The following is a 12098-nucleotide window of genomic DNA, read 5'->3' as shown; positions in this document are numbered from 1 at the left end:
TCTATTCAAATACTACTTTGTGTAACAAACCACTTAATGATATTAAACATCATTACTTGAAATGCTTTATTTTTGTGTAGCACCCCATTTACACCTACATATTGGTACTTTAGAGAACAAATTTCAGGAATCTCTGTCTAGAAATATCCAGCAGCAACAAACTTTTACTAGTCTCAAAAATAACTACATCATGTTTCTTCCTTTGAACCACATTAAGTTCCTTCGTTTTCTGCTGTGAAACAGTGGCAGATCCTATGGCAAGGCTGTTTACCTTCTGTGTGATAGTGCAGATTTTATATGACTACATCTCTAATGTATTTCTGAGGCTTTAATCACTACCAGATTAAGAGATCACTCAGATTAAGGGATCTGTGTCTCTTAACCACTAGCATAATTTTGGAATCTATAAAGCACATGAAGACCCTAAAAATGAAGTACCATGTTACGTACAGCATGTTACAGAACACACAGACAGGTTTTCATTTACTGTGAGTGCTGTGCAGTGCAGCATCAGACCAGGCAGACCATCCAGCTTCTGCCTGCAGCAACATGCAAGCACTTCAAAATCCTAACCACTCTCTCACCATACTGTTTGGGTTTTTTCCCCATTATGTTTATGATACCTCAGTCATTTTGTTGTAAGCATCAATAAGGACATTACCTTTTTCAAACCTCAAAATATCAATTAAGGAAACAGAAGTAGGGCCTCTAGAATGGGCTAGCAAGTCCAGGATGCCACCAAACAACCTAGTAACATCACTACATCTCAGTGGGCAGGACTTGTTCTCAACAAAACCATATAACACCTCTGAAAACAAGTGACCAGCCTGAGTTTTGATATACAGGTACAACACCTCAGCAGGTGAGTCACTATTTAGATAAAGACTTTTTTTTCCACAAGGCAAAGACATCATGGCAGTGTATATGTATTCTCCCTCACTGTAGAGAGAAACAGAATTAGTAGCTAAGAAATGAATCAACATGATGGGTGAAAAGAGCAACAATTTTAACTTCAGACTTAGCCCTCACAGTAAAGAATTTAAGATTAAACTTTGTGAGACACTGGTTGTCTCAAGAAGTTATATATATATATATATTAGTATAATACCATATGACTAAACAGCTCCTGCTCCACCACCACCATTTTTGCACTCATCCCAGGGCTAGAAGATGCAAGACCCTCACCAGCCAAGATACCACACAGAGGAGCTCAGCTCCAGTAAGGAGGCCCAGCCAGCACCCGTGGATGATATTGGAACGGTTGTCAATCCTCTCCCTAGCTAACCAGGGGGCCACCAGGCCCCCCAGCCTTTGTTGTCACCACCACCATCACCCAGTGTGTGCACCATGAGCACTCACCAGTGATGAGAGGAGGATCCTCCAGCCCAGATGGGCTCAACTTAGGGCTTCTGCCTTTCCTGCGGGGGATTAAATAGGGGAGTGGGTGGGGAGGGCCAAGTGGCCACACCTGGGGTGGGAGGCGACTCCAATAGAGCCCAGGTGCTCTGGAGGGGGAAAAGAGGGGAAATGGGGCCAGTGAGGGACTTTTGTGGTGTCAGGTAATGATAGGATTATGGGGAATGGAACAAAAAATAATAGAAATGGGTAGATTCAGATTGGATGTTAGGAAGACATTCTTCACCATGAGGGTGGTGAGACACTGGAACAGGTTGCCCAGGGAGGTGGTAGAAGCCCCATCCCTGGGAGTTTTTAAGGCCAGGCTGGATGTGGCTCTGGGCAACCTGATCTAGTGTGAGGTGTCCCTGCCCATGGCAGGGGGTTGGAACTGGATGATCCTTGAGGTCCCCTCCAAACCCAACAATTCTATGATTCTATGATTCCAAAACAATTTTGCAGTGTAGTCTGGATGTTGGGAAGAAATTATCCACAGAAAGAGTGACTTGCCATTGGAATGGGCTGCCCAGGCTGGTAGTGGAGTCACCATCCCTGGAAATGTTTAAAATACAACTGGATAAGCCACTTAGTGCCATGGTTTAGTTGATTAGATGGTGTTGAGTGATAGGTTGGACTTGATGATCTCAAAGGTCTTTGCCAACCTGCTTAATTCTGTGATTCTGAGAAATTAAAAAAGTTGTGGATACCCCCTCTCTGGAGGTGTTCAAGGTCAGGTTAGATAGAGCTTTGAGCAACCTGGTCTAGTGGAAGGTATCCCTGCCCATGGTAGGGGACTTGGAACTAGATGATTTTTAAGGCCCCTTCCAGCCCAAATCATTCTATGATTCTATGAAATAAAAAATATTTCAATTGATAAAGCCAAACTGAAGTTTAGATTAGCTAAAATAAAGCAATTATTTTACTTCAAGATACATGCACTTTTTACAATTCCTTTTCCTATTTGATGCCCTGTACATTATTTGTATTTTGAAGTTCAATGACACTACAAGATCAATACCAATCAATTTGAAAGAGCAGTTTTTAATCTCTGCTCCCTTCAATAGCAGCCAGCACTGCCTGGAGTAACTGGTCGTGGTAACAGCAGTGCTGGATGCAGAGACCTGCAAGGCCAGCAGGCAGAGGCTCCCACCAGTGCTGATAATGCCTGAAGCCCAGGGTTCCCGTGCCAGCAGCAAGCATTTTGTGTACTCTAAAGCAGACTGCTCTGCTAGGGTGCATCACTGCCTTCCTGGCCTCGGTTTGCTTCTCCCTGGCAAGGTCAGCGTTTGCTCTTGCTTTCTGGCACAGACTGCTTTTGTGTTAAAAGGGCAACAGGTGGCAATGCTGGATCCAAGGTCATGGTGGAATCCATACCTTCCAGCTGCCTGGCACAGCAGTGGCCAGGGAACATAAACTGCATTTGTACTCCCATCTCACCTGCTTGGCAGCAGCTACTGCTGTAGTTACACATGCACTTTCAATGATATGAGGACTTGCTAACAGCTAACATAGCTTCAAAACTTCATGCATTTAGGGCTGACTATTTATTTTTTTCACTTGTATTCGCCTGAGGTGCCCATGAAGACTGAGAACCCAGGGGTATTAGTGTGGAGCAGTGAGTACATTTTAAAACACAAATGCAAGATTAAAATAGACTTCCAGCTGAAATCACCAAGAGTTGAAACATTACTTGGCACAAATAATTGAGGAATTAAACAGATAACAGTCTGGCTTGCCTGAGTTAATGGCAAATTGAAAATTATCTGGTAAGGCCAGATGAGGAAATTTTTGCTTACTTGTATTTGTGCTTAGGTTATTAACCAGACATCTAGAGGGCACCCTGCAGATGAGCATGTGTAATCCCAGTGTTCCATACCCCCTTTGGAAAGAAAGCCACATTATGCCAGGTCTATCCTGTAGCAAGTCCCTCTTACTAAGCACAGATTAATCTTGAACCATCAGTAGGAAAAGCTGAAGCTGGAAAGAATCATAGTTTTGTAGAAGTAGGAGTTAATTAATTTTCCTTCCGTATACTCAGTGGTCTCTTTTTGCCTTCAAAGTCTTGTCACATGCAGATTCCTCTCAACTGTTATCTATTCCACAAAGCACTGAAGAAAAAAACCTTTGAAAGACCAGGCTATAAATGCTTGGAGCAGCAACAGTCACAAACTATGGTGAGTTATCTGAGATCTTGCATTCACTGGGATGAGAAGACGTTTATCATATTCCCAGAAAGTGATGAAGGGTATGGCTTTGCCCCACGAAGTTTTCCTTCCCATGAGAAAGTGGTTTGAGCTTGCCTAGAATGCCACCAAAATGTGTCAGCATTCAGCAGCACCATGCAGCCATTCAGAGCACAAAGTAAAAGCTACATCATCCTAAACTTCAGGAAAATCTACCCAACCAAAGCCTGGCAAAAGATGTTTTCTAAAATGTGTTATTGACCACTGTAGCATAGGGTGGTGAAGTAGGAAGACATTTCTGAGAAGTTAATTTAGTAAGAATTGTGAAGTGGAAATACAAAGCAGAGTAGGGAGAGTTTAGAGATAGCCTTCAACATTTTTCAACTAGTCCAACCAGGCCATACTGGTCTCTTTACCCAAGTAATAAGGGATAGGACAGGAGGAAATAGCCTCAAGTTGCACCAAGGGAAGTTAGATTGGACATTAGGAAAAATTCCTTTGCCAAAAAGGGTTGTCAAGCAATGCAACAGGCTACCCAGGGTAGCGGTGGAGTCACCACCCCTGGAGGCATTTAAAAAGTGTATAGCTGTGGTACTGATGGGCTTGTTTTAGTGGTGGACTTAGCAGTGTTAGGTTAACAGTTGGAACTGGTAATTTAAAAGGTCCTTTCAATCTAACTGATTCTGTGATTCCATATACTCTAATCACAGAAATTCAGGGACTGGAAGGGACCTCAAGAGACCATCTAGTCCAACCCCGCTGCCAAAGCAGGATCACCTATAGCAGATCACACAGGAACTCATCCAGGCAGGGCTCTTCTTTATCATTACGGTAACTCACAAGGCAGCACCCAATTTTTAGCAGTCCTATAACAAGATTACTTATGCACATGAACATTGGGACTTCATTCAGCTCCTTCTGGAGTTGATTAAAATCTTTCTTCTAGTTTTAACAGAGCCTAGATTAGGATGTTAATAACTCACAGCAAATACAGTGTACTGCCTAGATTTATTGCTGCTTGCTGAGTTTTTATCTACAGTAAGATGGCACTAGTTTTCCACACTCAAATTAGCCTTTGTATGATCAGAATTTAAATGCATATATAATCTAAGAATGGGTATGTCTTAAAATGCAACTCCTCCAGCAAGCAAAAAAATTCCTTCCAGCATTTGTAAAGATTTCCCAACAGAGTCTCTAAGTAGCAAAGCAAATGGGTTTGGCCAAAGTATCTCTGACAATTAAAAAACTTCAAGTTTCCAGACTCCTCATGATGTTAACAAAATTTCTCAAGAAAGATGCATTACTGAGTTTTTCCACTGATAGAGCATGTACTTCTGTGGTAAAGCATCAGCACCCTCCAGCCAAGAAGGGACTTCTCTGCAGGACATGCAAATATCAAAAGGCCTCCTCCCCAAATCACCTCTATGTAGCACCTCTAATTAGAAAAAGAGCAATCTAAATCTTGGGAAGCAGAGCTCTAGATATGGGTGGGTGGGTTTTTTTTTTGAGGGAGAGTCTCGTTTTTCACTTGTTTGAGACCACAGCTAAAAAAGAAATTAGTTGACCATCCTTAAGAAATAAAAACATGAAACAAATTCAGAGCTAAAGGTTAAAAATACTGTTTCAACTTTGCAGGAAGATACTTGTATCTTTCATATAACACTCCAATTTTAAGATTCATGTAATTATTTTTGTGCATCGAGATTGTTTACAAATAACTCCTAGTCCAACAGAAACAAGCTGATTTTGGTGCTAAGGGACTTTCAGGTTAGTCTGACTCTACTTCCCCTTGTCCTGAGGGTCAAACCCCAAAACATGCCCTAGCAAATAGTGGGCTAAGTACCTGCAAATGTGTTTACCTGGTCAGTTCCTGGGGTCCAGATGGTCCAGGCAAAATGTATAGCACATGTGATTAACCTTGTAAGCACCCGTGAATGTGCAAACCTGGGCACTTCCTGGGGTCCGGATAAACAGGTACCACATCTGATTAACTTTGCATCACAGCTGTGAACTGTGTGTGCCCCCAGCCATGTTTGGCTATGCCCCGTCCTATAGGTCCAGTTATCAGGTTTCTGTGTTACCAAAGGGCATTAATTGTCTTGGGACAGTATTTAAACCAGCCAAGAAGTCAGGCAACTTGCCTTGTTCTCACCCAGACAACAAGAGACAAATGCTGTCACTGCCAGAGTAGCAGCTCAAGGGCCTTCTCTAGCAGACCAGCTACACCTGAGCCTTGCTTTTACCACAAAGAGACAAAATGCTGCCCAAGTAGCAGCTGAAGAACTTGTCCTAACAGGCAACAACTACACCCAGGCCTTGCATCTGGACCACAGCAGAAAGGGGAAAAGCTCCAAGAATTGAATCCCAGAAGAGGCTACAGCCCAGCAAGGGAGTACACAAGAGACAGAGGCCCGTAGACCTCTCCAAGCTAAGAACTGCTCAAATTATAACCACAGCATCTGGGAAGATACCAGACAGAGGAGCAAGTTGTGAGTACCTGACTAATCTGCCACAGAATCCCATTTGTGGAAAACCCACAGATCACAGCATCTGTATTTCCAATCTGAATCACTGTATCAGAAATGTTAGATCTGTGCTTAAATCATTTAACTGTCTTTGTATGTGCAGTGTAAAACCCACAACCAAATAGAAGTTGTAAATATACTGTGTGAATAAGTTACAGCAGTGTTTGAAGACACCACTACCCAAGACATTAAATTAGAAAATATATAAAAATATACATTTTATTACACCCCTGAGATCCAGGATGAGATACTCCTGGCTTTCCACATGATAAAGCCCAGTGAAAACAAGGCCACTTCCAGCAACTCCAGATCCAGACCTAAATGCTTAACTAAAAAAACAAACAAACAATTGTTTTTCTTCAGATACTCTTGCTCAACTCAGTGTACACTGGCTCTTTATTTCAGTAACTTTGTGGCTCAAAAGCATTGGGGAAGTGTAGGAGTTTGTAATCAAACTTTGTATTAGGAGCCTTTATTTTTGTTGCAAAGAGGTAAGAGGGCAAAAAGTGAGAGGACACAGCAGTGGGGAGAATCAGGAAGAGTTTGTAGTCCTATTAAATTCCCCTTTCTTCCCCAGGAGCCACATTTCTGTCCTGCTTCCTGCTGCACAGAAAAATTTATTCCTTTCCAAAACAAGCAAACAACTAGATCTTATTTCAGTCCTTCAGATCACAGAAAAGCACTTGCTTGGAATAGATTAGTCAGAATTAGTAATTCTCTTTCCTGTTTGCAAGTATTAGAAGTAAGCCTACAAAACATACACTGTTAAGGATGGGTATGAAACTTTCATTTTCACTATGATACTACTTTGTTTTCCTTTATCTCTTCTAGTGTTTGTGTGCATACATGTGAAGCAGGCATTTAGAAAACTACATGTATTTAATATTAGACTTGCTACAAACTTCACAAGTGACAAGAACACTTGTGTTGAGTGGAAAGAATAAAATGTTCAACCAATATCCAAGCAGGTCACGCAACTAACAAAGTGGGGAATGTTCTTGTTTATATACACAGCACCTGAAAGTAGATACTGAAAGTGAAATTCAGAAAGATTATGGAGAGATGCTTAATCAAAATATCTCTGCACAGCTGAAAAGCATGGCCTTGCTATCTTACCTTGGCTCAATGTGTTTGTAGGTAAGTACAGGACATAGTGACTACACACCTTGTCAGTATTTTTAACATCATAGCTAAAGCACCATCCCAAGTTTCATCAGGCTACTTGTTCTGGTAACATTCAGAGTCCTTGCCAGGCAAAGTCAACAGCAACAGTAACATCTTTAGATTGTGGATAGGAAGAAGATCTTGTCAGGGTAAGCCCTCTACTTGATGAAAAAGTGTTTTAATGTAATAATCATTACTTCTTAGTGGTTTGGGTTTTTTTTCTTCCAGTGAGAGTCTGTGTGTTGACTGTCTGCAAGCTGTTGTCATACCATGATCACAGTGTCCAGAAGGACCCCTTTCTTCCACTACTCTGCTATCCCAGCACAGTTATTCCACATTTCCCATTTCAGGACAATGGTCCAGTCTTGGCATCAATGTTTATTCTACAGCATTAGAAATTATCAGTTGTACACAGGTTGCATTGGTAAATTCTGGACCAAGCTGAAAGGTGCAGTGTTTAGAACAACACTGATATGAGGTTCCTGTAGGGGGCTATGGATGTGACCAGTAACAGGGCTGAGTTGACACACACACTGGTGGGTAACCTAAAAGCCAGACTGAATAGAAAGAGCATGCCAGCAGAGACTTCTGAGACCAGCATCACCAGGTTACTTAAAACCATCCATATACTCACTCCACTTCTTTCTCTGCATCAGGGCAGCTGGGCCCTCTAGAGAGCTACTATCACATCTGGACTGGGAATCACTCCCAGTTTGGCTCTCAGGAGTATGACTGAGAGCCAGGAGAGATAAATCAGAAATAAAAACCTTCATGAGCAGCTGCTGGGTTAAGCAAGGCTATAAGCAAAGAAAACTAAGGACCTTTCCTCAAGGGGAAAATCATCATTCTAGAGACAAAACCTCCACACTGTGCCTTGGGTGCACGACCCTGAACCAATGAGGCCTTCTAAAGTCTTTCCCTTCAGTTCAGCCCAGGCCTGCAGGCTGCTCATATGCATTGTCACACAATGCAGCTAAATAAAAGAAGCATACGTGTAAACTCAGTCAAACCCACCCAAATGAAAGAGTGCTACAGAGGCAACCCTGCCCCAGTGCTCTCAGTGGTACAAGATGATTAGATAACTGGCAAGACTAGCCCAGAGCTGGCACTCTACTTAAACAGACGAGTAAGTCCAGATGGCTTTGAATAGCTGATTATCCAACATTGCTGCACAGAACGAGCATGACTAGAGAGGCACAATAAACACAGCTCCCTCTCTCCAGTCACTAGGAGCTGGAGAGGCTCAACCTTCAGTGGCCATTTTTCTCCTTGTCACAGTGGAACACAACACAGATAGAATTAACCAGGTTGGAGAAGACCTTTGAGATCATCAAGTTCAACCTATCATCCAACACTATCTAATCAACTAAACCATGGCACCAAGCACCCCATCCAGTCTCTTCCTAAACAACTCCAGTGATGGTGACTGCACCACCTCCCTGGGCAGCCCATTCCAACAGCCAATCACTCTTTCTGTGAAGAACTTCTTCCGAACATACAGCCTAAACCTCCCCCGGCACAGCTTGAGACTGTGTCCTCTTGTTCTGTTAGTGGTTGCCTGGAAGAAGAGGCTACAACCTCCCGTCAGGTAGTTGTAGACAGCAATAAGGTCTCCTCTGAGCCTCCTCTTCTCCAGGCTAAGCAACCCCAGCTCCCTCAGCCTCTCCTCATAGGGCTTCTCCTCCAAACCCCTCCCCAGCTTTCTTGCCCTTCTCTGGACTCGTTCCAGCAAGTCAACATCTTTCCTAAACTGAGGGGCCCAGAACTGGACAAAATCCTTGAGGTGTGGCCTAACCAGTGCAGTGTACAGGGGCAGAATGACCTCCCTGCTCCTGCTGCCCACACTGTTCCTGATACAGGCCAGGATGCCATTGGCCTTCTTGGCCACCTGGGCACACTGCAGGCTCATGTTCAGCCTACTATCAACCAGCACCCCTAGGTCCCTTTCTGCCTGGCCGCTCTCCAGCCACTCTGACCCCAGCCTGTAGCTCTGCATGGGGTTGTTGTAGCCAGTGTGGAAAACTTGGCACTTAGATGTGTTGAATCTCATGCCGTTGGACTCTGCCCATCTGTCCAGCTTGTCGAGGTCCCTCTGCAGAGCTCTCCAACCCTCTAACAGATCAGCACCTGCCCCCAGCTTGGTGTCATCTGCAAATTTACTAATGATGGACTCAATCCCCTTGTCCAGATCATCAATAAAGATATTTAACAGGATGGTGCTCAGTGCTGATCCCTGGGGGACATCACTAGTGACTGGCTTCCAGCAGGATGTGGCACCATTCATCCCCACTCTCTGGGCTCAGCCCTCCAGCCAGTTCCTAACCCAGCACAGAGTGCTGCTGTCCAGCCACGGGCTGACAGCTTGGCCAGGAGTTTGCTGTGGGGGACAGTGTCAAAGGCCTTGCTGAGGTCCAGGTAGACTATATCCACAGGCCTCCCCACATCCACCAGGCGGGTCATCTGATCATAGAAGGAGATCAGGTTGGTCAGGTAGGACCTGCCCTTCCTAAATCCATGCTGGCTGAGCCTGATCCCTTGGCCATCCTGTAAGTGCTGTGTGATTGCACTCAGGATGACCTGTTCCATAATCTTTCCTGGCACTGAGGTCAGGTTGACAGCTCTGGAATTCCCTGGCTCTTCCAACCGGCCCTGCTTGTGGATGGGCACCACACTGGCCAGCTTCCAGTCTTCTGGGACCTCTCCAGTGAGCCAGGACTGATGAAAAATGGTGGATAGTGGCTTGGCCAGCTAATCTGCCAGCTCTCTCAGCACCCTAGGATGGATCCCATCCAGTCCCATAGACTTGTGGGGATCCAAGTCGCTAAGCAGGTCACTACTTCCTCCTGGATCACAGGGGAACTACACTGCTCTCTGACTCTATCTGCCATCTCTGCAGGCCAGTTGTCTGGAAGACAACCTATCCTGCTATTAAAAATTGAGGCAAAGAAGGTGTTAAGTACCTCTGCCTCTTCCTCATCTTTAGTTACTATATTCACCTCCATGTACACTAAGGAGGGGAGGTTGTCCTTGCCCCTCCTCTTGCCATTAATATATTTGTAGACTAATTTTTTGCTGTCCTTCACAGCAGTGGCCAGTCTAAGCTCTAAATGGGCTTTTGCCTCTATAATTTTTTCAGATGGTCTCTGTGCCCCAGACTATGTATTGCTTTATTCTCCTCCAATACAGCAGATCCAAGACTTCTCATAGGAAGCTGTACAGAACTCAGTATGGACTACCTGCACCACTTGACTTGGCTTTGAGTTCCAAGATAGCACCACTGCACAGCTGTAGAGGGCTGTCCACTATCACTAATGACCACTAGATGATAGGAATTTGGTTAGTGTTACCTCTACTGTCTTGCAGGACTGGAAAAACAGACACGCCTCCAACTCCAAGAAATTCTTACAACACTGTCTACCCTCTGCAGCATCCCATAACTTGCAGTGCCTTCAGGTGTGGTCAAATGCCAAATACTGTGTCAGTGCATTTGACTTCCCACAGCTCCTTCAAGAAAGCATGTAGTCTTCTTCTCAGAATGTTTACAAACTTCATTTATGTGGTGAGAGACTAAACTTCTCCCTTTAACCTTGAAGTTCTGGAATAAAATTAGGATCAATAATCTTTCCAGCAACCCTCTTTTCTACATAAAGAGTGGAACCCAAAGCAAAGCTCAATCACCCCCCAGGTCTCCAAAGGCATGAAATCACACAGACCCTTTGCAATTACAGGCTGTTCTTCCCCAATGCTCTACCCAGCTTCACTTACACAGCAACCTAAGTTTTGAAACCTCATTATATGCACAAGCATGCTGTGCTGCTTGCACACATCACCTGTTGAATGACCAAGCATCTGAGCATTATTTTGATGGAAAAGCTGCAATACTAGCTCATCTGAATATTTATATCTTGTTACCTTACCTCACATCTGTTTGTAGAAGGTCATGTTCAGTCACACATCCAAAACCAGCCCTAACTTCCATTATACACCGTAAGGCTCAACAATCCCTGGACTCACAAAGTTTGCTGACAGGTTTCCTTATTCCTCTCCTATTCTCCTAGCAGGTATGCTGCCATTTTCTAGGAAATACACTTCCATGTTTATTAGGAAATAACTAGTGCAAAGCATCTACAGATTGGTGACTGGTGAATTCTGAGTATAATATTGATATTTCTACCTCAAATGTATACAGTCTTTTATCATCAAAGCACTTTATGAGCATCAGTAATAAACCCTCAGTGAGACAGTGCTAGGCTGGACCTGAAGACAGATGGCTCCAGATACCTTCTGACTGATAGGAAGGGCTGTTCTGGCAGTGTTACATTTAAGCAAAACATCAATGGTCATAACAGTTATTTAGGACTTCCTTTCTATGGTAGGTCCTAATGGGTTCTAATGTGAGCTTGGATTTTATTATGAAGATTTCCTTATTTAAAATACAACAAACATCTCAGGCACACAGGAAAAAAAACACTTAGGGCATGGGTAGATGGACAAGAAAAAAAGCAAGGCTGATTTTAACTGACTGTAGCATTTCAACAGTGGCAGACCACTTAATCACTATCCCTTGGGGGAGACAGTACTGCAAAACCATAAAAACTGAAAGGGAATATCCATGAGGAGACAGGGAGCAATGTTTTAAGAGCTATGACAGAGTCCATCACACAAAATCTTCCAGAGCACGACAGGAGAGGAGACCATAACAGTGAAGACAGTCATACAGAACTCTGAGCAAGCCCTTAGCCTCCACAGGTAGTCACAACTCTGACCTGCCCTTTTACCTGGCTTTGTATGCAGTAGCCTGTTTCTCATCTCCTGACCAGCCCAGAGATGA

Source organism: Melanerpes formicivorus, unplaced genomic scaffold (genome assembly GCF_026170545.1).
Source record: "Melanerpes formicivorus ecotype bairdi unplaced genomic scaffold, bMelFor1.0.p_v2 SCAF_4, whole genome shotgun sequence".
Taxonomy (NCBI): domain Eukaryota; kingdom Metazoa; phylum Chordata; class Aves; order Piciformes; family Picidae; genus Melanerpes; species Melanerpes formicivorus.
The sequence above is the reverse complement of the archived record's forward strand: the minus strand, read 5'-3'. Positions refer to the sequence as shown.